The following is a 27,399-nucleotide window of genomic DNA, read 5'->3' as shown; positions in this document are numbered from 1 at the left end:
ATTCAGTCCACAAATCATATGTATTGGAAGAGTTTTATTTTTTAATTTGTTTTATTATTGTGCTGAGGTTTATGCATGTCTGTGAGAGTCTTACTTGTGGCACAGCATTCTAAGCATATTTTATGGGTACAAGAATGTTCTGGATTGGCTTGCAGAAAAGGTGGCAACCCTAGAGTAGTGATTCTGCTGTCACTACTCCTGTCAGGCTTGTAATAGAAGAAAGTCAGCACAGGGAGCCCCCAATCCCTGCAATAAAGCATTGCGCCTAGGGCGGCCGCCCCCTTCTGCCCCCATATCTCGGCCCTAGCCTCCTGTAACACATTCTAGCTGTAGTTTATTCTAAAATGATAACATCACAAACGGGTGTAATCATGTATGTGTACCTAGGCACCATAAGGTCTATTGACGATTGCTGGAATATACAGTATATTTCTCTGATTAGACAAATGTACAGTGCCTTGAAAAAGTATTCATACCCCTTGAAATTTTCCACATTTTGTCATGTTACCACCAAAAATGTAAATGTATTTTATTGGGATTTTCTGTGATAGATCAACACAAAGTGGCACATAATTGTGAAGTAGCGGGAAAATGATAAATGGTTTTCAAAATGTTTTACAAATAAACATGTGAAAAGTGTGGGGTGCATTTGTATTCAGCCCCCTTTTACTCTGATACCCCTAACTAAAATCTAGTGGAACCAATTGCCTTCAGAAGTCACCTTAATTAGTAAATAGTGTCCACCTGTGTGTAATTTAATCTCAGTATAAATACAGCTGTTCTGTGAGGCCCTCAGAGGTTTCTTAGAGAACCTTAGTTAACAAACAGCGTTGTGAAGGAACACACAAAATAGGTCAGGGATAAAGTTGAATAGAAGTTTTAAAGCAGGGTTAAGTTATAAAAAAAATATCCCAAGCTTTGAACATCTCACGGAGACTGTTCAATCCATCATCCGAAAATGGAAAGCTTATGGCACAACTGCAAACCTACCAAGACATGGCCGTCCACCTAAACTGACAGGCCGGGCAAGGATAGCATTCATCAGAGAAGAAGTCAAGAGGCCCATAGTAACTCTGGAGGAGCTGCAGAGATCCACAGATAAGGTGGGAGAATCTGTCCACAGGATAACTATTAGCTGTGCTCTCAACAAATCTGGTCTTTATGGAAGAGTGGCAAGAAGAAAGTCATTGTTGAAAGAAAGCCATAAGAAATCCAGTTTTGCAGTTTTTCAGAAGCCATGTGGGGGACACAACAAACATGTGGAAGAAGGTGCTCTGGTCAGATGAGACCAAAATGTAATTTTTTGGCCAAAAGCAAAACGCTATGTGTGGCGGAAAACTAACACTGCACATCACCCTGAACATACCATCCCCACTGTGAAACATGGTGGTGGCAGCATCATGTTATGGAGATACTTTTCTTCAGCAGGGACAGGGAAGCTGGTCAGAGTTGATGGGAAGATGGATGGAGCCAAATACAGGACAATCTTAGAAGAAAACAGAAAATTGTATCATACTTGCACTTACACTTATACGAACATCTCGAAACCAACAAAAAAAAAAAAAAAAACGGGTGGAGGACACTATTTCCCATGACTCTGGCTCAAAGGGAAAGACCGGGCGAATCGGCCAAGCCACGCATGCGCGGACCGGGAACAAAAGTCTTAAAGGGGAAAAGAAAAAAATGTTTTTAAACGAAAAACTCTTTACCCTTACTTTCTTTCTCTTTTAAGAAATAAAGAAAAATCTAACCTCACCAGGAAAGAGAGGAAGTTGATGCTCCTGCGGCATCCACCAGCATTAATGTGCTCATGAAACACCAGCAGACTGCATTCCTGTGAGGAAACTCTGCAAGACCCCAAAAGATCCACAGAAGAGGTTTCCAGTCTTATTAGTGCTAATAGCGGCCCAAGAGCAGGGACTGCGCACAGGAGAGGCTGAACCCGGCGGACGCTGCCAAAGGCTTCTCATCACCAGCTTAAGAGGTATGAGGAAAAAAAGGAGAATGTTGGGGGGGGGGGGGGGGGCATGTCTTTCATTTATGCTATTCACTAATCCTGAGGGAGGAGTCGATGCGGAGCTCTATCACAGGTATGCTGCTATGGAGGCACCAGGAAAACCCACGATGCCGCGTACACACGACCAAACTTTCCGTCAGAAAAGGTCAGACGGAATCATTCCACTGGATATTACAATTGTGTGTGGGCTTCATTGGACTTTTTTCTTCAAAAATTCAGACGGACCTAGAAATAGAACATGTTTCAAATCTTGGGAAAACCGTTTGTCTGTATGCTGGACAAAAGACCAAATACGACGCAAGGGCAGCTATTGGCTACTGGCCATTGAACTTCCTTTTCTAGTCCCGTCATATGTCATTATGTTCCCGAACTCCGTCGGGAAGACCGTCTGACCTTTTCTGCCGGAAAGTCCGGTCGTGTGTGCATTAGAGTCTGCAAAAGACTTGAGACTGGGGTGGAGGTTCACCTTCCAGCAGGACAACGACCCTAAACATACAGCCAGAGCTACAATGGAATGGTTTAGATCAAAGCATATTCATGTGTTAGAATGGCCCAGTCAATGTCCAGACCTAAATCCAATTGAGAATCTGTGGCAAGACTTGAAAATTGCTGTTCACAGACGCTCTCCATCCAATCTGACAGAGCTTTCTTTTTTTACTCTCTAGATGTGGAAAGCTGGTAGAAACATCCCCAAAAAGACTTGCAGCTGTAATTGCAGTGAAAGGTTCTTCTACAAAGTATTGACTCCAGGGGGGCGCCATACAAATGTACCCCACACTTTTCACATATGTATTTGTAAAAAATTTGGAAAACCGTTCATCATTTTCCTTCTACGTCACAATTATGTGCCACTTTGTGTTGGTCTATCACATAAAATCCCAACAAAATACATTTACGTTTATTTGGTTGTAACATGACAAAATGTGGAAAATTTCAAGGGGTATGAATACTTTTTCAAGGCGCTGTATATGCATTAAGGTGCATGTAAGCCTTAACAATGAATTTCTTATATTTACTTACTTTTGATCTGTTAAACGTGCCATTAAAGGCATTTTGTTATATTTGTTCAATGAAAAAATACCTATTGATCCTGCCAGAAATTCGGTGCTCTCCTATTTATTGTGCACTCCGTGGTTTTATCTCAAGCAGTGTATATAAAACCTGCCCAGTTCTCCTCTATGGATTACAGAACCCCTTCCTTCTATGTAAGGGCTCAGTCAAACCTGTTGGTACCGGTGCATTGCACTAGCGTCTTAAAGAGGAAATAAACCCTGATGAGTTTACTTCCTCTTTCATTCCCTGCAAAGGTAAAGCATAATGGACTACTATGCATGGCATAGTAATCCATTATGTGTCACTTACCTGACACAGGAGCCAGCGAAGTCACCGCTGTCCCCTGTAGTCCGGCGCATCCATCTTCTCGGTGGGGTCTCGCAGCTCCGCCGCTGTCATTCAGAGAATCCGCGATGACGTCACTCCCGCGCATGCGCACGGGAGCCGACACACGCGGCATCTTCGTCATTGACGATGCCGCGCTCAGTGCGCCTGCGCGTCGCTGTCTACATGGGAAGTAGGTTATATGGCATAATTCACACCGGTGCGTGCAGTTCCAGAAAAAAAGTAGAACATGCTGCATTTTTTGCTCCACTGGACTGTACTGGAATTCAGTAAAACGCATCAAAAATGCACTGGAATGCACCTAAACACACTAAAAACGCACTGAAACACACAAGTCCTTATTTAAGGTTAAGAAAAAAGGGGTGAAATGCACCGGATTACACCAAAAACACATAAATGCACTGGAACGCATCAAAAACACAGGCAGGAATGCATCTGGATCACATCCGGACTGCGTTTTTCTATGGCGTGAACTAGCCCATTTCCAATGGCATAGTTCACACCAGTGCAGTCAGTTCCAGTGTATTCCAGTTCCGGAAAAAAAAAAAGGAGAACATGCTGGATTTTTCCTGCACTGGACTGTACTGGAACACTGTAAAACGCATCAAAAACTCACTGGAATGCACTGGAACGCATCAAAAATGCAACAGACCCCAGTACAGTGTGGGCGGGGGGGGGGGGGGAGACAGGAAAAGGAAAACACACATGTCCTTATTTAGGGACAGTTGAAACCACATCCAGTCCAGCGCGTTTTTTTTTTTGCATCAAAAAACGCATGGAAAGTAGGTTATATGCTTTCCGATGGTATAGTTCACACCAGTGCAGTCAGTTCCAGTGCGTTCCAGCTCCAGAAAAAAAAGAACAACATGCTGCATTTTTCCTGCACTGGACTGTACTGGAACGCTGTAAAACGCATCAAAAACTCACTGGAATGCACTGGAATGCATCAAAGCGCATCAAAAACGCAACAGACCCCAGTACAGTGGGGGGGGGGGGGGGGGAAACAGGAAAAAAGAAGAAAAAAAGCACCTGGAATGCACTGGAACACACATGTCCTTATTTAGGGCCAGTTTACACCACATTCAGTCCAGCGCATTATTTTATTTTTTTGCATCAAAAAATGCATGGAAAGTAGGTTATATGCGTTCCAATGGCATAGTTCACACCAGTGCAGTCAGTTCCAGTTCCAGGAAAAAAAAGTAGAACATGCTGCATTTTTCCTGTACTGGACTTACTGGAATGTTGTAAAACGCATCAAAAACTCACTGGAATGAACTGAAACACATCAAAAACGCATCAAAAACGCACCAGACTCCAGTATACTGGGGGGAAAAAAAACAGGAAAAAAAAAAAGCATATGGAATGAATCGAAAACGCATCGAAAATGCATCGAAAACGCATCAAAAACGCACACACAGAAACAAATCTGGAACAGAATCTGCGTTTTTGTGGTGTGAACTGGCCCTTAAGGTTAAGAAAACAGAGGGGGGGGGGGGGGGAAATGCACTGGACTGCATCAATAACGCACCAAAAACATATAAAAAAAAACACACTGGAACGCATTAAAAAAGCATCAAAACTGGTCATGCAAAAAAGCAAGGCACGTAATAAGGACATGTGTGTTCCAGTGCATTGCAGTGCGTATTGGATGCATATACAGCATTCCAGTGCAGGAAAAACGCAGCATGTTCTACTTTTTTTTTTTTTTGGAACTGGAACGCACTGGACCTGCAAGCACCGTTGTGAATTATTGCCATTGAAAACCATATAACCTACTTTCCATGCGTTTTTGATAGAGAAAAAAAAAAACACACTGGACTGCATGTGATTTGAACTGGCCCTTAAAAGAGGCTCATGACTCCTCCCGACACCCCCTGCATCCCGTTTTCCCTACAGTTCTGAGGTGGACAGGAGATGGGAACGAGCGGTGGGGCGAGAGTGGGGAAGCTATGACTTGGCGACTCTCCTTACCCCATCTTCTATGGTCAGGAGTGAAGCGGCAGTCCTGGGAAGACTTGGGTCTGTGGGCTGCTATGAATCATCTTTTCCACAATCTCCGGGAAGGAAGCTGAACTGTTATATGGGAGACGGAGGCAGTGAAAGTGACCGTGTGGGTCAGACTATACAATGAGTGGAGAACATGTGGACTCATTTACAGTCAATGTAAACCCAGTCTGTAAATTCTCATCAAAGCTTTAATGAGTTCATCTCATTTCAATTTATGTTTTCAATTAGTGCACATCTACAGCTTTCATCAAATGTGAACTTCAGACAGACTTTAAAACACACATTAATGCAGTTCTATAATCCTTAATGCTTCAATAACCATGTTTTTTTTTAATAAAAGAAATGTACAGACTGAGGAAAGAAGGAGTACAAGGAGCCGATCTGGTGTGCATGGGACATGCTTGTAGGGGGACAGAGCACAGTGACAAAAAGATGAGCTCATTACTGAGCTGCTTCTCCTTTCACTGTCCAATCACAGGATGGGGGCTTGTCCGGGATGACCTGGCCTCAGAGGAAGTGGGTTAAATTATGTGGATGGAGCAGGAGTGGGGATAGTATTTGGGGATGGATGGAGCAGGTTTGGGATCAGGAGGGTGGATGAAGCCGGAATGGGATGGGGGAATGGATGGAGCCGGGGAGGGATCAGGGGTCTGGATGGAGCCGGGATGGGATCGGGGGGGTGGATGGAGCCAGAATGAGATCGGGGAATGGATGGAGCCGGGATGGGATCGGTGGATGGATGAAGCCAGGATGGGATCAGGATCAGGGGGGATAAATGAGCAGTATGGGATCAGGGGGATGGATGGAGCCGGAATGGGATTGGGGGCATTCATGGACCCGGGGTAGGATCAGGAACAGGGGGATGGATGAGCGGGTATGGGATCAGGGGGATGGATGGAGCCGGGATGGGATTGGGGGATGGATGAGCAAGTATGGGATTGGGGATGGGTAGAGCTGGGTGGGATCGGAAGGTGGATGGAGCCGGGATGGGATGGGGGGGTGGATGGGATCTTTGGTTTGGGGGGGGTGAAAGGATATGTGCTAGGGGGTGCTTTGGGAGGGAAGAGCAATTGTGCGGGGGGAGAGGGTCAAACTTCAAATCTGCCCCCTCCTACTTCTAGTACAAGTCCTCTCTAACCCAAAACAAAGAGCACCCCCTAGCACCTATTCTCTAACCCCCCTAAAATCACTCCTGGCAGCGTAATTCAGGGGCGGATCCAGAGTCCAGTCTCGGGAGGGGCACTGCTATAAAATATGTTTTTTGGGGGGCAATTTATATGGGAAATGGCTGGTATTGGGGTCAGGAGGATTGAAACGCATTATTTCTATTAATACATTGTAATATAAAATTAAATGGTTCAACTCACCATAATGCAGAATCAGTGGGAGCCCTGAGGGTGTCATTTGCCATGTCGCCTGCCACCAAATACGGATTGTCACTTGCCACGTCACTTGTCATCAAATGCGGATTGTTACTTGCCACGTCACCTGCCACACATTGTGGATTCCCACTTTCCACGTCACCTGCCACACATTGCGGATTGTCACTTGCCACGTTGCCTGCCACACATTGCGGATTGCCACTTGCCCAGTCGCCTTCCACACATTGCAGATTGCCACTTGCTACGTAGTCTGCCACACATTGCGGATTGCCACTTGCCACGTCGCCTGCCACACATTGCGGATTGCCACTTGCCACGTAGTCTGCCACACATTGCGGATTGTCACTTGCCACGTCCCCTGCCACACATTGCGGATTGTCACTTGCCACGTCGCCTGTCACCAGATGCGGATTGCCACGTAGCCTGCCACACATTGCGGATTGTCGCTTGCCACGTCACCTGCCACACATTGCTGATTGTCACTTGCCACGTAGCCTGCCACACATTGCGGATTGTCACTTGCCACTTCGCCTTCCACACATTGCGGATTGTCACTTGCCACGTCGTCTTCCACACATTGCGGATTGCCACTTGCCACGTCACCTGCCACACATTGCGGATTGTCACTTGCCACGTAGCCTGCCACACATTGCAGATTGTCACTTGCCACATCGCCTGTCACACATTGCGGATTGCCACTTGCCACGTAGTCTGCCACACATTGCAGATTGTCACTTGCCACGTAGCCTGCCACACATTGCGGATTGTCACTTGCCCAGTCGCCTTCCACACATTGCGGATTGCCACTTGCTACGTAGTCTGCCACACATTGCGGATTGCCACTTGCCACGTCGCCTGCCACACATTGCGGATTGCCACTTGCCACGTAGTCTGCCACACATTGCGGATTGCCACTTGCCACGTAGTCTGCCACACATTGCGGATTGCCACTTGCCACGTAGTCTGCCACACATTGTGGATTGCCACTTGCCACGTAGCCTGCCACACATTGCGGATTGTCACCTACTATGTCACTTTTCTGCTAAGGTGTTCTTTTGTTGAGTCGAGAGTGAAGATAGGCAGCAGAGAAATGATGTAATCTCTCTGCTGCACACAGCTTCCCGCACAGTGAGGGCGGAACTGGAGGGATGCAGGGCAGTGAGAGATGATATCATCTCCCTGCTCCCCTGCCTGCTGGCTTCCTGATTGGCCAGCAGCTCTCCTACGCCGCCCAGCTGCCCCCCCTCACCCGTCCACTCACCCGCGGAACCGGCCACGCTGGCACCCGCGGAACCGGCGCACTGGCACCCGCGGAACTGGCCGCGGAACCGGCTGCGCTGGCACCCGCGGAAACGGTTGCGCTGGTACCCACTGAACTGGCCGTGATTGCACCTGCGGAACCGGTCGCACTGTCATCAGCTGGCGGTATTCTCGGAGGGGGCAATTGCCCCATTGCCCCCCCCCCCGGATCCACCCCTGGCATAATTGTTATCTGCCAATGCCCCCAACCACTATGTCCCCCTCCTCTGCAATACTCTGTTGCACACCTCAGGGCAGGTGCTGTAGTGTGGATGGTGTCCCTCCTTGGCTCTCCCTCCTTGCCTGTGTATACGTCAGAGCCGATGAGGAAGCAGCAGTGAGTGCAGCCACCGGGGACAGAGATCTGATTGCGGCCACGCTGTGTGGAGGTGTGTGTGGGGACGGTCGGATCCCGGGCACCCAGTCTATCTCTGCCTCACTCCCTCCTCCCCCACTCTCCCCACAGATCGCTTGGAGTAGAAGAGAGGAGATCCCGGAAGGGAAGGAGGGAGCCACGGCGCCCCTCTCAATGTGGCGCTGGTGCCAGTCTGAGCCAGGTGTCACCCTCTGGCAGGTGTCACCCTGGTGCGGGCCGCACCCCCATAGCAACGCCACTGCTCTGTCCCTCTTTCCTTCTCATTTGTCCCTCATTTTGGTCTGATTTACATAGCTGTATATAAAATGCACTACTTATCTTTCAAAAAATTGGTTTTACAATGCTATACCTCTTATCCAATTTCTATTGCTGCATTTGTAAATTCCAAAAGCCAATATAAAGGAATAGTAATGACAGAAAGCACTTGTGGGTTTAACCAATCATTTTTTTGGTAAAATTATCCTTTAAGGGGGCATGGTTGGGGGTGTGTCCTATGGGTACATCATTTTGCTAATAGGTGTCCCTCAGTCCCTTCTCAGAAAGTTGGGAGGTATGTTATTCCTATTACAAGTAATGTAAACATCCCTTGTAATAGAAATAAGGGATGACAGGTCCTCTTTATGGAGACATCTGAGATCTATAAGACCCCAAATTACTCCTCTACCTTTAAAAGCAAAAAAAGAAAAACATTGATCTTATGCTTTAAAAAAAGAAAACCTGTTTACTTCGGCCCTAGACCAGAAGTGACATCATAACATCAATGAGGTCCTCCTACATCATAGAAATGATCAGAGATGATCTGGTCTCTCTTCACCTCTATGACCTTGGATCGTTTCCCGAGCTAAGAACGGTAAGCCAGAGAAACAACGTGAGCAGCAAGAGGGGTAAACATTCTACGGTTCATTTTTACGCAGGATCTTCCCATCACAAGATCCTACATCTCTTCTAGTGAGGTGTGCATGAGCCCTAAAGCATTTTGATACTGTAGATCAGTGATTCGCAACCAGGGTTCCTCCAGAGGTTGTAGGGGTTCCTTCAGCATTGGGCCATTTCTACCTCTCAGATAAGTTCCCACTGACACCATTGATCTTTTTTAGCTATCTGTAAGGAGGTAATTCTTCCCAATGACCACAAGTGTAAGGACCATTCTTCCCACTGACCATCTAATGTATCATGAGTTGTAGATTTAGAATTTTTAGCAGGGGTTTTCAAGGGTTCCTCTGTGTTGAAAAGGTTGAGAAAAGCTGCTTTAGATCATCACGTCAGTTCACAGCCGGTCTAAGATCCGAGCATGCAGTTCTCACAGCCTTGTACTTCAACTATCAAGCTGGCTTTTCCATCAGTCTTCTTGGCCCAAAAGCCAAATTCATAGTAGTGGAAAAATTGAAACCTACATTGTATTATTTGACAAAATCCCATGTCAGCTGAATAGTTTAGCATGTGCTAAGACATTTAAAGGCTGGATTCATTACCTGGTGGTTTATGCTAAGCTGACATATAACTGACATATTGAGAAGTGCTGTCAGGAATTCCTCTTCAGTGAAAGGAGATCATTTCAAGTCAAAGAAGAAGAACGTCAGTTTAAGCCTTTATAATGGCAGCTGTCTAACGGTAAAAGCCTTTCATTTCTTTTTTTTTGTGTGTGCATTGAGTCCTGAGTGCTGTCAATATCACCATGTGGAGTTTTTCTGCTTTTTTTAAACCCGCGATGCTGCACAAAAAAATGAAACACCCAAGTGCACAAAAAATGTGCATGTGTAAAACACACACAAACAACTATAGGCAAAACTTAGTTTTTTTCCATTTTTCCCATTTTTCAATTTTTTAAAATTTTTTTCCATTTTTTGTCAGATTTTTTTCTTTCGCCATCTGTGTCCCATTGAATGAATGAATGAAATACTTGTATAGCGCACAATGCGAACTGAATTGCAGAGATTTCTTTTAATTTCCTGTCCCAAAGCCAACACAGGAAGTGTGAGGAAATCCCTACAAACTAAATTAATCTCTTGGGCACCTAGTGACCTAATTGGAAGATTTCCCCTCTATTACTTTTACTTTCACTTTCAATGATAATGACAAACAGGACAAATAGGGAGGTTGAAGCTCTGTGGGCACAGACAGGTGTTCTGATTCCTCTCCACTCCATCCAAAACTAGAAAAAGAAGATTACCTTTAGTTTGTCAGGGCTGGCTTAGCCCTTCCTTCTCTGGGCTGGCCGCTCAGCTGTCGGCTAATTGCCAGCTCTCATCTCTCTCCACAGTTGCCAGCTGTTCCTGATCATGCTCGTCTGACCTGCCTACTTAAAGCTGTCCAGCTCACTTCACCTCTGCCTTCGCCTTGGTCACATCACAAGAAACCATCTCCTGCGGTTCTGTTTAAAGACTGGATTGCTGACATCCCTTCTGGCTCTTTATCCTGCTTGCTGTTGCTCTACTTGGATCCCTGACTTATGGCCTGGCTCATTACCCGATCTGGTTATTGAACTCTGGCCTGGCTGACTACTTGATCCGGTTACTGGACTCTGGCTATGCTTTGGCTACGCTTTTTCTATTTACCTTTTTATTTAATAAACAAGTGTGATTTAATTGTACTTCTGTCTCGGTCTGATTCATGGTTTCTGACATAGTTATACTTTAAGGGTGTGTCTCTAGACGGCCTCACAAAGAAATAGCACTCTAACCTGACCCCCTCCCTTTGGCATAAGACTCCTGACGTGGACAACCCTCACCATGATCCACCTAGCCAAAAGGCCTGGCGGATCCCTCTCCTCATGGTCAGCCAAAGCTGTACACCGAATACAAGGCGAGGGGCTCTCCCGAAGAAAGACCTACCCCCCCAGTTCAGGGGAAGAGGAAACCTGATGGCCACACATCCTCCCTGTAGACTTCAGGGTAGACCCGAGGACCCATACCATTCATCTAAGTGAGAAAGAAAAACAGACAAAAGCACAAGAGAGAAAACAGTGAGGAAAACACATGAAATAAATAAATAGTGGCCTTGCGGTCTGGTAGCAAAAACTGCCAAAGACTTAGCCAAAAGGCCTAGCCCATAGAGGTGCAGTGCAGAAAAAACTCATAGTGATGTGACCTTGTGCCTTTTCACACAAAGGGTTTCCCAAGCCCAAGTGTTACTAAGAGCACCCCTGGGGCGACCAACTCCCAGGAGACACAGACACCGCAAGTTCTCTGCTATCTCAACCCATGGTCAGGTAGACCTATTCAAGTCAGGAGGCACTGGGCCCCTGCAGTCTTCCCGGGAAAATTACTCCTGTGACTTAGAGTAGTTATTGGTTTGAAGTGGTAAGGAAGTTAGGGTCTCAGGAGTTTATTTTAGGCTTACCTTGGGGATTAAAGGATACGTAAACTAAAAAAAAAACAACCTTTGTTTGCTTTGTTTTGGTCTGTTAGACACACCTTATTGTCTGGGGTAGCCTAGTGGTTAAGGAGTTGGACTCGTTGGTTCATACCCCACTTCTGGTATGAAGTTGTCACTCTTTGAAATAATGGGAGTACATTGGAAATGTTGTTTACCGGCCAATGTAAAATGAGGCACTCTCATCCTTAACTTGCCCCAGTGGATCATATGGATCATATGGCAAACCCATTCCACAGATGCCAGGTAGGCAGAGGGCTTACACTTATGTGAAACTTACTATTTTTAATAAGCTGCCTAGCAAATCGGATTCACTCCTCTAGCTATAGAATGGCACTGTATTCTTTTTTTTACATCTGCCAAGTAACGAAAAAGTTTCTACAGCAGTCAAATTACCACAATCACACCCTGCAATGCGGGGGTGAGGCTCAGTCCCACATATTCCACCATATTCCACCAGTTTTTGATATTCCTCATGAGGTTGACAGCCAGGGCAGGAGGGTGGGTCAGTTTGTGATGGCATAGGAAGACAATGGAACTACAGTGACAGCATTCATCTGCACTATGCCCTGTAGATCCCGAGCAAAGAAGAGAGTAAACAAACTGACTCTGCTAACCACAGATATGCATCTGTGGTTAGCATGGTCAGAAGAGAACATGAAGCCTGCAATATGAAGGGGACAGGCAGGACCACCAAGATTTACTCAAGATTTTAGGAACAAAGTCCAAGGTCATTGGTGTGCACTGAGCTGCAATCTTTTGAATTGACTTATTGGTTTCACCCTAAAAAGCGGCAATATATACTGTATATACCAAGATATCCTCAATATAAAGTTGCAACAATTATGATAGCCATTGTAACATTCCCATCACATAGTGCTCCCCCCCATAATGCAATAGTGGTCAATAGGGCATTCTCATTTCACAGATGTGTGGTAAGCAGGCCTTAAACATGAAGTCAGTCAACTCAAGCACATGGCTTTCTGGCTAATAATGGTAGATACAAGAAGGCTTAAAGTGACAGGATTTCTTTTAGCAGCAGTTAACTTACACCAGGAAGGGCTAGTAGTAGTTCGTCACATTCAGCTGGACTTTTTCAGCTTGGGGAAGCTACAGAAGGCCTCCAGACATTACAGAACAAGTCCAATTGAATGTAACCAACTACTACTAGCTATACCATAATTTGCACAAATGAGTGCAACTTCATCACTGAACCAGGATGGCCGAGTGGTTAAGGCGTTGGACTTAAAGCGGGAGTCCACCGGGACTCCGCGTTTTTTTTTTTTTAAAAGCCAGCAGCTACAAATACTGCAGCTGCTGACTTTTAAATAGTGACACTTACCTGTCCAGCGCGCCCGCGATGTCGGCACCCGAAGCCGATCGCTCGCTCGGCTGCCGGGTCCCGCCGCCATCTTGGGTATGGGAATCAGGAAATGGAGCCTTTCGGCTTCATTTCCCGGTTCCCTACTGCGCATGCGCGAGCCGCGCGGCGCAATCCGGACGGTCCCCGCTGCCTCTGGGAGCTGTGTGTTTCCCAGCAGGCAGCGGGGCACTTGCTGAAGGGGGCGGGCGCTTGCGGAACGGAGGAATATCAAAAAAAAATGGACCTCCGCTCATCGGAATCCCCCCCCCCCTCCGGCGCCACAATCGGCACCTTTCAGGGGGGAGGGGGGTGCAGTTACCTGGATTATCCAGGTAACTGCACCCCCCTCCCCCCTGAAAGGTGCCGATTGTGGCGCCGGAGGGGGGGGGGGATTCCGATGAGCGGAGGTCCATTTTAGGGTGGACCTCCGCTTTAAGATCCAATGGATGTATATCCTCGTGGGTTCGCACCCCACTCCTGGTATTATTGTTATTTATGCAGCACTTTACAATAAAAGGTACTATGCAGTAGGAATCAGAGAGCCCTTTTTGCTGAAGCTTACAATCTAAGAGGGAGGGTCAAGTGATCCAATCTTGATGTAATAACTGTGGGGGATGGGCTTATGCAGAAAATAAATGTACAGTCAGATAGGCCTCTCTGAAGAGAAACGTTTTCAGGGATCGTTTGAAAGTGGACAGAGTCCAGGAATCAAGATAGGGAAAGGGAATATCACCACTCCAGGTAGGTCAGCCAAAAGTGAAACCTCTCCTCCAGTTTAGAAGCCCCAGGTGCTGGCAATGCATATAGCAATGGAAAATAGGAAGAAGTTCTGGACAGCCGCACTCCAAAAATTGCCTTTTATTAAAAAAAACAGGATCAAAAATACATGCCACAGCAGAACGGACAGAAGAGCTGACACGTTTCACACTATACACAGTGCTTAATCACATGATTAAGCACTGTGTATAGTGTGAAATGCGTCAAATCTACTGTCTGTTCTGCTGTGGCATGTATTTTTGATCCTGTTATTTTGAATAAAATGCAATTTTTGGAGTGCGGTTGTCCAGAACTTCTTCCTATTTTCCATTGAAAGTGGACAGAGTAGGAGATAGTCAGATTGGGGTAGGAAGTTCCCAATGGATGGGGGAGGCTCTGGAGAAGTCCTGGAGGTGAGCATGGGATGAGGTGACAAGGGAACTAGAGCACAGGAGGTCTTGGGAGGAAAGAAGAGAACGATTAGGTTGGTATTTTGAGACTAGGTTACTGATGTAGCTGGGGGCCAAGTTGTGGATGGCTTTGTAAGTTGTTGTTAGTATCTTGAATTTAATTTATTGGTTGAGCGGAAGCCAGTGAAGGGATTGGCAGAGAGGGGTAGCAGACACTAAGTGGTTGGTAAGGTGGATGACCCTGGCAGCAGAATTCATGACTGGCTGAAGGGGGGGATAGCCTATGTAATGTTAAGCCAATGAGGAGGGAGTTGCAGTAAGCAAGGCAGAAGATGACCAGGGAGTGAATTAGAAGCTTTTCATTGGTTAGGAAGGGGCGTATCTTGGAGATGTTGCAGATTTGATTAGGCTAAGATCACATGGTCTCTGACTATCTGGAGCAATATGGGTGCTTTTCTTCTCAGAAGAGACAAGATAGATAGGGAGACTTGCAATCATATAAAATGATCAGCGGGCAACCATTAACCAGTTGCCGACCGCCGCACGCCGATGTACGTCGGTACAATGGCACGGGCAGGCATAAGGACATACATGTACGTCCCTTGCCTCCCGCGGGTCGGGGGCCCGATCGGGCCCCCGCCCGGTGCCTGCGGCGGTCGGAATTCGTACGGGAGCGATCCCGGACGAGGGGACGGCCATTCATTCATGGCCACCCCCTCGCGATCGCTCCCGACGAATAGAAATCCCCGGTGACATCACTTCCTCTCCTGTAATGTAAACACAGGAGAGGAAGTGATGTATTCTCTCCTCCGTGTCGGTATTTTTCGTTCCGACACGGAGGAGAACGGATCAGTAAGTTGCACCAACACTCACACACACAGTAGAACATGCCAGGCACACTCACACCCCCCCTTTACCCCCCGATCACCCCCCCAATTACCCCTGCCCCCCAGTCACAGTGACACCAATGTCATTTTTTTTTTTTTTTTTTTTGCATTGGTGTCATTTGTGACTGTAATAACTGTTAGGGCAGTTAGAGTTAGCCCCCTTTAGTTCTAATGTACCCCCCTAACCCCCCCAATAAAGGTTTAACCCCGTGATCACCCCCCGTCGCCAGTGTCACTAAGGCTGGGTTCACATTGCAGCGGTTTATGAGAACGAATGTGATTCGCACCGCACTGCAGTGCAAATCACATCCGATCTCTGTGCGATTCGAGTTCAGCCATTCGCCGCACCCGCCGCACCCGCCACACCCGCCGCACCCGCCGCAAATTCGCACGGGACCCTTTTTTTGGCCCGCAGCAGAATCGGATCGCATGGGTGTTCACACCATGCGATCCGAGTTTGCAGATCGCACTGCGATATGCGAACTGATCTGGGGGTGTCAGTAACATTTCACTGACACTCCCAGCAGTTCGCATAGGGCAGTGTGAACTGCCGCCGGGAGGCATGCGATGCGGGAACCCGCCGCGGATTCGCGGCGTTTCCGCATCGCTCCAGTGTGAACCCAGCCTAATAAGCGATCATTTTTCTGATCGCCGTATTAGTGTCACAGGTGACGCTAGTTAGGCAGGTAGGTATTTAGGTTCGCCGCAGCTTTTTATAGCGCCAGGGACCCCCATATACTACCGCATAAAGCCCCCTGATTGCCCCCTAGTTAACCCTTTCACCAGTGATCACCATATAACTGTTACAGGTGACGCTGGTTGGTTAGTTATTTTTTTATAGTTTCAGGGCACCCGCCATTTATTACCTAATAAAGGTTTAACCCCCTGATCACCCGGCGGGTGTCATTTGTGACTAATAACTGTTAGGGCAGTTAGGGTTAGCCCCCTTTAGTTATAAGGTACCCCCCTAACCCCCCCAATAAAGGTTTAACCCCGTGATCACCCCCCGTCGCCAGTGTCACTAAGGCTGGGTTCACATTGCAGCGGTTTATGAGAACGGATGTGATTCGCACCGCACTGCAGTGCAAATCACATCCGATCTCTGTGCGATTCGAGTTCAGCCATTCGCCGCACCCGCCGCACCCGCCGCAAATTCGCACGGGACCCTTTTTTTGGCCCGCAGCAGAATCGGATCGCATGGGTGTTCACACCATGCGATCCGAGTTTGCAGATCGCACTGCGATATGCGAACTGATCTGGGGGTGTCAGTAACATTTCACTGACACTCCCAGCAGTTCGCATAGGGCAGTGTGAACTGCCGCCGGGAGGCATGCGATGCGGGAACCCGCCGCGCATTCGTGGCGTTCCCGCATCGCTCCAGTGTGAACCCAGCCTAATAAGCGATCGTTTTTCTGATCGCTGTATTAGTGTCACAGGTGACGCTAGTTAGGCAGGTAGGTATTTAGGTTCGCTGCAGCTTTTTATAGCGCCAGGGACCCCCATATACTACCGCATAAAGCCCCCTGATTGCCCCCTAGTTAACCCTTTCACCAGTGATCACCATATAACTGTTACAGGTGACGCTGGTTGGTTAGTTATTTTTTTATAGTTTCAGGGCACCCGCCATTTATTACCTAGTCTCACTAGTGTACCCCTAAATTTAGGGGTGTCTACTTTCCAAAATGGGGTCATTTGGGGGGGGTTTGTGCCATCTTGGCATTTTATGGCCTTCAAAACTGTAACGCCCTTAGAAAGCCTGAAGGCGGTGCTTGGTTTTCGGGGCCCCGTACGCGGCTAGGCTCCCAAAAAGTCCCACATATGTGGTATCCCCATACTCAGGAGAAGCAGCAGAATTTATTTTGGGGTGTCATTTCACATATGCCCATGGCATGCGTGAGCAATATATCATTTAGTGACAACTTTGTGAAAAAAAAAAAAAAAAAAAAAAAGTTTGTAATTTTCCCGCAACTTGTGGCAAAATATAAAATATTCCATGGACTCAACATGCCTCTCAGCAAATAGCTTGGGGTGTCTACTTTCTAAAATGGGGTCATTTGTGGGGGTTTTGTGCCATCTTGGCATTTTATGGCCTTCAAAACTGTAATAGGTAGTGAGGAGTGAAATCAAAAAATTACGCCCTTAGAAAGCCTGAAGGCGGTGCTTGGTTTTCGGGGCCCCGTACGCGGCTAGGCTCCCAAAAAGTCCCACATATGTGGTATCCCCGTACTCAGGAGAAGCAGCAGAATTTATTTTGGGGTGTCATTTCACATATGCCCATGGCATGCATGAGCAATATATCATTTAGTGACAACTTTGTTAAAAAAAAAAAAAAAAAAAAAGTTTGTAATTTTCCCGCAACTTGTGGCAAAATATAAAATATTCCATGAACTCAACATGCCTCTCAGCAAATAGCTTGGGGTGTCTACTTTCTAAAATGGGGTCATTTGTGGGGGTTTTGTGCCATCTTGGCATTTTATGGCCTTCAAAACTGTAATAGGTAGTGAGAAGTGAACTCAAAAATTTACGCCCTTAGAAAGCCTGAAGGCGGTGCTTGGTTTTCGGGGCCCCGTACGCGGCTAGGCTCCCAAAAAGTCCCACATATGTGGTATCCCCATACTCAGGAGAAGCAGCAGAATTTATTTTGGGGTGTCATTTCACATACGCCCATAGCATGTGTGAGCAATATATCATTTAGTGACAACTTTGTGTAAAAAAAAAAAAAAATTTTTTTTTTTGTCATTATTCAATCGCTTGAGGCAAAAAAATAAAATATTCAATGGGCTCAACATGCCTCTTATCAATTTCCTTAGGGGGTCTACTTTCCAAAATGGGGTCATTTGGGGGGGTTTTGTACTGCCCTGCCATTTTAGCACCTCAAGAAATGAGATAGGCAGTCGTAAACTAAAAGCTGCGTAAATTCCAGAAAACGTACCTTAGTTTGTAGATGTGACAACTTTTGCGCAAACCAATAAATATACAATTATTGACTTTTTTTTTACCAAAGACATGTGGCTGAATACATTTTGGCCTAAATGTATGACTAAAATTGAGTTTATTGGATTTTTCTAATAACAAAAAGTAGAAAATATCATTTTTTTTCAAAATTTGCGGTCTTTTTACGTTTATATCGCAAAAAATAAAAATCGCAGAGGCAATCAAATACCATCAAAAGAAAGCTCTATTTGTGGGAAGAAAAGGACGCAAATTTTGTTTGGGTACAACATTGCATGACCGCGCAATTACCAGTTAAAGCAGCGCAGTGCCAAAGTGTAAAAAGACCTCTGGTCATTTACCAGCAAAATGGTCCGGTCTGAAAGTGGTTAAGATTGCATTTACCCATTTCCATCTGCAATCTGTATATTATATAGTTCCCAAGCACACTGACCCATGCATAGAACTCTTTAAAAATGGTCTCCCCATGTCCATTGCTTATGGATTGAAATGTGGAGTTAATTATTAAGGGCTGCTTCAGACCTTTCTGGCCCATAGCCGTGCCTTACCGCATGCTTAGGACACTTTGAAAGTGTTCTCCCCTGTGGGAGCCAGGCTTTATGAGTTTCTTGGCTCCCTACTGATGACCAGTACCAATAGGAGTAATTCCTGACCATGTGATCACTATTGCCACACATTGCCACGATCATCGTCTCTGACACAATTATCACATAAAGGCTGGAGGCTCCAATAACCAAAACAAAAAGCTCATAGCCTGCAGAAGAACACTCCATCAATTTTAGGCTGCAGGTGGCATCTATTTATTACTGTAATTGTCAAACACAGTTGCGCTATTAAAAAAAGAATGAATTAATTTGAAAAAATTGAAATAATGCGAAAAAAAATAGATGACATATTTGTATATAATACAACAAGAGCAGTTTTTTTGTGAAAAATAAAAACCTTACTAGCTTTACAAACAAAGGTCACCTTTTTACTATTGTGCTCAATGGCTTAAGTGTTTGTAAACCGAAAATTCTAAAACCAAAATTCAAAGTATATAAACTACCGTTCTTCTTTAGGGAATTGCATTGCTAGTAATTGTACCTGGTGAGAGCCTGGAGAACCTCTCCACATACTTTCCTTCAGAAGGTGACAACACTCATTCCAAAATCGAATGTTAAAAGCAAACGGAATTTTGAACTTCTTTCTAAAGGCAAGTCATTGAATGGACTAAGAATGTTTGTACATAATTTTGTAAAAATTTTCGTATGAATCTATTAGTGGATAGCCAGCTTTAGACCTTCCCATGCAACATCTCTTGCCCTGTTTGAATGACAACAGTTCGTGGAAAATGGATCTGCTGACTAGACAGGTGACAAGAAAGGGGTCATGCACCCATCATCGGATTGCATGGGCACATACTTGTAGGAGCATAGAGATGAGCATGGCTCGTGGATTGAAATGTGAAAGGATTCCAGCAACCCCCATTTGTTTAAAGACAAACTATACTACATTTTGTGTATGGAATGGGTGGAGGCCTCTTTGCATAAGGAATCACGGGTTTAAAATATCTTTAACGTTTAGGAATATTTCATCCAAATTATGCTCGTAGATAGTGCAATGCTTCCAATATACACAATGGTATCAAGTTAGACTCTTAACGAATAACTGACACTCCAGTTTCCATTTAAACCAAATCATATTTCCTAATCTAATGATTGAGGCCTCTCCGCTTTTCCTTGGCAATTTATGAGACCGACCACCATCCGTTCATATGCCTCTCAATGTTTATCCCTAGATCCAGCACTGCCAGTCTGTTCTCCAACTATACTAACAAATTGTATATCTTTCTTGCATTGTCCCATTGGCCAAACGTTGCATCCATTATTCTTGTTAACCGCATTCTCGCATAAAAAAAAAATGTAAAATTTTTTAAAAAGTACCGTTTAACCACCGATCTACCAAGACAATTTTTTAATAATTTTGCACACATGTTAAAATCTGCATTTTTTGCTAGATATTTGTTTAACCTTTCAACAAAGTATATGTTTTCTGAAGGAAGAGACCCTGGTGGATAAAATAGTGAGTTGCAATAATTGTATGTCACACAATATATGTACAGCTATCTATCAAAACTATATTTTGAGCGGCAAAAAAAAAAAAAAAAATCTAAAATTTATTTTAGTGTAAACAAACACAATAATATAGCAGTTTTTTTTTGTAAAATATAAAATATGGGCTTGTGTCGAAAAAATAGATACTAGATATGTCAAGCCTTAAAATGTGCATTTAATCTAAGGCAACCTTGACTCAGGCTTTGCTGACCTCTATCACTCAGTGAGATTGTTGCAATGAATAAAAAATATCTGTATGTATTTCTGGTTTTAATTAAAGCCAACCCTTTTTTTTCTGTTTGTTTTACATTTAGAGTGGTGAGGGGTTCGAATTCCTGACAGGTTTTCATTACTATAGAAATAAAGAAAGGAGCACAAAAAAAAAAAAAAAAAAAGAGCAGAGTATGAGATGCTTTCAATTTATAATTTGCTCATAAAAAATATCCAACAGATTTCACTGGATGAAACATTGCCCTATCATCAGGGCTACCAAATAGATCTAAAATATGATAATAAAAATTGATCATTGTATTGAAAATATGTGAATATATAACCAAATATCATTTACTGTGTATCGATTATTAATGCAATCATGACAACAAAAAAAAAAAAAACAAAAAAAAAAATGTTATCAGAAAAAAAAGTGACATTTTATGTTACATCATGTTTTTACCCAAGGTTTTTAACTTGTCAAATTTGTTTATTAATGTTTATTTTTTTTTAAATAGGAACAATTTAGGTACAGTGGATAATACATAAATAGATATATGATTGCATTAATAATGAACTTTTAATATGTATCAATTAGTAATGCAATTATATGTGAATATAAAACCAAATATTATTAAAAGCGCATCAGTTATTAACACAATCATATGATTAAAAACCTTGGAAAAAAAATGTATAAAAAATATATAAAAAATGTAAAAGAAAATATAATATTATACTATACTATAATATATATATATATATATATATATATATATATATATATATATATATATATATATATATATATATATATATAGTATAATATGTATACTATATATAATATAGTATATAAAATAGTATATACTATATACTATCGTATATACTATAGCATATATTTTATATACTATAATATAGTATATAAAATATACTATATAATAATATAGTATATAAAATGTCATATTTAATCTCCTAAGAAATACTCCTAAAGATATATATATATAATATGTATACTATATATAATATAGTATATAAAATAGTATATACTATAGTATTATACTATAGCATATATTTTATATACTATAATATAGTATGTAAAATATACTATATAATAATATAGTATATAAAATGTCATATTTAATCTCCTAAGAAATACTCCAAAAAATATTTCCAAAGGTTTCTATTATATTATAGCATTACTAATTGATATACTTTTTTTGCTCATATTTGGTTTTATAGTCCCATCATTTTGGATACGAGTTTCCATTTTTATCTTGTTTTATTTAAATTTGTTAGCCCTGATGAAAGGAGAATGTCTTGGGCCCTGAAATGCATTGAATGTTTTTAATGATTGAATTAAGGACAATTAAAAGCATTTTGGACCCTCTCACCCTGGTTTTGGTGCTTCTTTCTTTATTTCTGTGGTTTAAGTCTCCTTTGGTTACCCATTGAGAGAAGCGTTGTAAGTGAGCTGCCTTCACCGAGCCAGTGAGCTTGTTTGATACCTTCCCTTTGATTGCTCGGACAAGTTTTGAAGCCTCTTTATTATCCCTTTTCAGGTTTTCATTGCAGTCTAGGTCCCGTTTTTGCCCTGGTGATCATTCTCACTTGGGATGAAAATGAAGGAGAATCCAAACATTCGTCTTACCCAATTAGGAATGAAAGGAAAATCTCCCAGTGAATGCACCAGTCCCAGTGACAACTGTCCTAGAGGACATTTCACTTGAGAGAGATTCCTACAGGACAAGAGGTGAAGGGCAAGAGGGCAATCTATGCCATAAGACACAGATGGCAAGAATAAGATGGAGAGGAAAAAAAATGGAAGAGAACAAATACACTATATTACCAAAAGTATTGGGACGCCTGGCTTTACACGCACATGAACTTGGCATCTCAGTCTTAGTCTGTAGGGTTCAACTCTTCTGAGAAGGCTGTCCACAAGGTTTATGAATGTGTCTATGGGAATGTTTGACCATTCTTCCAGAAGCGGATTTGTGAGGTCAGGCACTGATGTGGAAGAGAAGGCCTGGCTTGCAGTCTCCACTCTAATTCATCCCAAAGGTGTTATATCAGCTTGAGGTCAATACTCTGTGCTGGCCAGTCAAGTTCCTCCACCCCAAACTCGCTCATCCATGTCTTTATGGACCTTGCTTTGTGCACTGGTATGCAGTCATGTTGGAACAGGAAGGAGTCATCCCCAAACTGATCCCACAAAGTTGGGAGCATGACATTTTGCAAAATGTCTTGGTATGATGACATCTTAGGAGTTCCCTTCACTGGACCTAAGGGGCCAAGCCCAACCCCTAAAACACAACCCCCCACACCATTATCCCCCTCCACCAAATTATTTGGACCAGTGCACAAAGCAAGGTCCATAAAGATATGGATGAGGGAGTTTGGGGTGAAGAAACTTGACTGCTTTAGGATGAATTAGAGTGCAGACTGCAAGCCAGGCCTTCTCGTGCACATCAGTACCTGACCACACAAATGCGCTTCTGAAAGAATGGTCAAACATTCCCATAGACACACTCCTAAACCTTGTGGACAGCCTTCTCAGAAGAGTTGAAGCTGTTATAGCTGTGAAGGGTGGGCCAACTCAATATTGAACCCTACGGACTAAGATTGGAATACCAAGTTCATGTGCGTGTAAAGGCAGGCGTCACAATACTTTGGTAATATGGTGTATTTGTTCTCTTCCATTTTTTTCCTCTCCATTTTTTTTGCCATCCTTTCCAGAAGAGTTGAAGCTGTTATAGCTGCAAACAGTGGGCCAACTCAATATTGAACTCTAAGCCCCTGTGCACACGGTCGGAGATTCTGCCAACCAAATCCGTCGGATTTTGTCCGTCAGATTTAGTTTGACGGATTGTGTCCGAAACTGTTGCATACACACGGTCGGACTAAGTTGTCGAAAAATCCGATCTTTCAGAATGTGATGACGTAGTTTCGTTACGATGGGACTAGATTCAGGCTAGTAGCCAATAGCTTTGATGTAGGAATTTGATCTGAGCATGCGTGGCACTTGGTCCGATCAAAATTCTCTACACATGATCGGATTACGTCCGACCGGCTCAGTTGGTCGGGAAATATTTCCAACATGTTGGAAAATTGGGTCCGACGGAGATTCGGACGGTATCAGTCCGATGCATACCACACACAGTCGGATTATCTGATGACACGGTCCGATAAGACGCATTCCGATGGATTCTCCGACCGCGTGTACGCGGCATCAGGACTAAGACTGTGCATGTAAGGGCAGGTGTCCCAATATTTTTGGTAATATAGTGACTCATTTAGTTCTAGGGGGCCTTGAGAGCAGTTTTACCCAGTCTTCCACTACCCCAGTAGCTGGTGCACTCCTCTACTCCCCCACACTCCAGCAATGGACTGCCCCTCAGCATCTTCACATCGAATGGAAGGCTATGGGCTCTAGGTTGTACTTAAAATAATGTCACAGGACCTGTGACCATGGAAGCATAGTGGAGAAGAGGACCATTCTTACAACCCAGCGGAGCCTATTGGAGCGGAGGATTGAGTAGGTAAAAGTGCTTTTTGAAGTACCCTAGACCTACAGGAGCATTTGATCCTTGCAATACGGAGGGGCAGGTCCACTTCAAGAGAGCATTAGGAGTTTAGATTCAGCCATTCACTACCAAAAAATAGTATTAGTTTTAGATATACCACCATTCTTACACCGCTATGACACTGTGGTTAGGCTTGGACCATATAGTGTTATCCTTGAGGGTAATAAAGAGCAATGCAATGATTGCAAGCAGGGCTTTTTTTCAGCTGGGACGTGGCAGAACTCTATTCCGCCACATCGAGCACTACCCTGTCCTCACTGACCTTTCACTAGTAAATGCAGGAAGAGGAAGTTTTCTGCATTACTCACTTCCTCTACTGGCTTATGGGATTAGTAGTGACAGCCGGCCTCTTCAAGCGACTCAGCTGCACCAGCACCACAGCTTCTCCTGCAGACTTCTCCTTGCCCCTCACAGGTGAGTGGTGGAGAAGTCCTGTACTGTGTGTGGGGGGGATCCTGTACTGTGGGGGGTTATTCTGTGGAGAGGGACTCCTGTACCCTTGGGGAGATCTGTACTGTGTGTGGGTGTCTCTGTACTGTTGCAGAACTCTGTACTATGGAGAGCTTTGCACTGTGATTGGGGGCTCCTGTACTGTTGGGCAACTCTGTACTGTGGAGGCCTCTGTACCATAGAGGGGAGCTCCTGCACTGTTGGGGGTTCTATACTGTGTTGGGATGGGGGGCTCTGTGCTGTTGTAAGGCTTTGGATTGTGGAGGGGGGCTGAACTGTTGGGTGCCTCTATACTGTGGGGGGCTCTATACCATGGAGGAGGCTCCTGTACTGTTGTGGGGCTCTGTACTGTAAGAGGGATCTATATTGTGGGGGAGCGCTGTACTCTGGGGGCTGTACACTGTGTTGTGGGGCCCTGTACTGTTGGGGGGCTCTGTACTGTGTGGGATAGGGCTCTGAACTGTGGGTTTGGAGATTCTGAAGGAGGGCTCCTGTACGGTTTGGGGCAACACTGAAGAAATGGCTGAACTCCAAGATCCATCAAAATTCTTATTTAATAAACGAACGTCCCAAGTGTTACAAACAGTTCACATGGTAGACGCGTTTCACACACTAACAGGTGCACTTATTCATTATCTAGGGTGCCTCTATACGGTTGGGGGCCTCTGCACCGTGTCTCGGGTTCTGTACGGTTGGGGAACTCTGTACTGAGGGGGGCCTCTGTACTATGGAGGGGGGCTCCTGTATTATGTATCTGTACTATGGAGGGGGGCTTTGGAGTACTCTGTACTGTGGAGGAAAGTTCCTGTACTGTTGCAGGCTCTGTACTGTGTGTGGGTGGGCGGAGGGGGGTGTTCTGTATGGTTGAGAAACTGAGGGGGGCATCTGTACTGTGAAGGGGGGGCATCTGTACTGTGAAGGGGGGGCACCTGTATTGTTGGGGGGCTCTGTACTGTGTATGGAGGGCTCTCTACTTGGAGGGTTGGAGGAAGGTCATTTTAATGCACTGGCCTTTGTCATCCAATTCTGACAGTAGGTGACGGGGGTGAGGGGGGAGGGGAATGTAAGGACCTGCACCTATTGTCTGAGACAAAAAATGCACGTTCACAAACACATGAGGGTTTCAAATATTTTGGAGAATCTTTATGTGACCTGGTCAACCTTCGCACTTGTCAATGAGAAGACCGAAATCGGCCAATTCAGTTTCCGTCCTTTAGTTGAGTCACGTGAGAAACAGAGATGGGTTGCAAAAAAAGGTATAAGACAACCTCCCATCTTCTTTAGAGAAAGTATCAGTTATATTCTTTCTGCAGGAAATATTTACAAACTCAACCACAAATGCAAGGTTGCAATACCGATACAATCTAAAACCAACATTGCTTTTCCATTTTTTAGCCCATGAAAAATGCTACAAAACAAATGAGTATTCCATCTAACATTCCACAATTGATGATGGACTGTAGCCACTGTAACTGAAGAGGACTTGTGTCATGTGTCAGTAGGACTCTTCATCAATTACGACAAAATTGGGTACTGCCCAAAGCTCGATGACAGTTGCCAAAACCTAAGTTCCTTCAAAACTAAGAATAGACACCTAAAAAAAAACAAAAAAACTTCGACCTGAAAATTAAACAAAATATTCACATCTAAACCACAATGTACTTTTCAAGAAAATCTACAAATAAGTAACAATCTTTAATTATTGACTGCATCAGAAAAATTTGCTACACAGATCAAGGAATATAAGTTGGAAAACCATTTATCGGCCAGGTAGCAGAACTTACAAAATTTGCAAAATTGGACACGAACAAAGGGCAATTTTGCAATTACAAGAGACACAAACTAAGAGCAACCCAAGTTCCAATTACGAATAAACCCTTTCCGATACTTTTCTACCCCCTTAGTTGGATTTCAAATACTTTTTGGAATCTACAGCTAGAGTCGTTGGACAAGCTCTATTCATGGAAAGTTCTGAAATGTTTGCACTTACCCGATGTCTAAGCAGCTTGTAGAAATCCCTCTAGTCACAGTCCGCAGCTCATAACCCAGTCTTCTGCATAATAAATCCCATAAACAATGAAGAATTGGGTTTGGGTTTTTAGCAAACTTGATGTGTCCAAGTTGTTTTTCCTAAACGATTTGCAATCTCACCGAGCCTTTGCCATCCTGCAGCTGTCCACTGGGCCACCAGAGATAATGCTCGGAGTCAGCAGTTGCTTTCTATAAAATTGGCTTTCCTCAGCTGGAAGTCTGCACAGAGGAAAAATTACTCACTGAATGGTCTTATTCTCTCTTCGTCCCAAGATTTGCTCTCTCTCTCTCTCTCTCTCTCTTGCTCTGTTTAAGATGTACTTAACATCTGTGGAATGCTAATGACTGACAGATGAAACGGACAGAAAAAGACACCCAAACCAGTGGTGGCTTGGGAGGAAGTGGATTTTAAAATGGGAGATTGCAGTGAGGAATAACGTTCTTTCAGTCCGTGCCCCCCTATTGCCCACTTCACTGCCTGCCCGGCCTGTGTAAATATTATTCCTTAAATAACTCCATACCGGAGGGAAACATCTGCAAATGCCGCACCGAAGGTGGAGTGTTTATGATTTGACAAAACAAGGATTCTGGTTACAGTAGAAAGGCCATGACCTCACCACCGCTAATTCCAGGCCAATACTCTTCTAATACCAACTAAGACGTCTGGCTTTATACAGATCAGAGAGAGAGAGTAGGCAATCAAGAGTCCTAAGCCAAAACTTTTATAGAGTTTTTAATGGATGAACTTTTTAGAATATATATAAAAAAAAAATATATATATATATATATATATATATATATATATATATATA

At 44.2% G+C, this 27,399-nt stretch overlaps 1 protein-coding gene across 1 annotated transcript in view; it reads right to left on the bottom strand.

Moving 5' to 3' along the window:
* Positions 1–27,009, bottom strand: part of LOC143989186 (uncharacterized) — a 223,147-nt gene extending 196,138 nt beyond the window's left edge. The window contains exon 1 of the mRNA XM_077489224.1: positions 26,547–27,009. The gene's annotated coding sequence lies outside the window, so the exon portion shown is untranslated. The remainder of the gene's footprint in view (positions 1–26,546) is intronic.
* Positions 27,010–27,399: the final 390 nt, after the last annotated feature.

This window comes from Lithobates pipiens, unplaced genomic scaffold (assembly GCF_037356315.1).
Source record: "Lithobates pipiens isolate NorthernLeopardFrog02 unplaced genomic scaffold, aLitPip1_a1.2 Scaffold_18, whole genome shotgun sequence".
Lineage (NCBI taxonomy): Eukaryota > Metazoa > Chordata > Amphibia > Anura > Ranidae > Lithobates > Lithobates pipiens.
The sequence above is the reverse complement of the archived record's forward strand: the minus strand, read 5'-3'. Positions and strand labels throughout refer to the sequence as shown.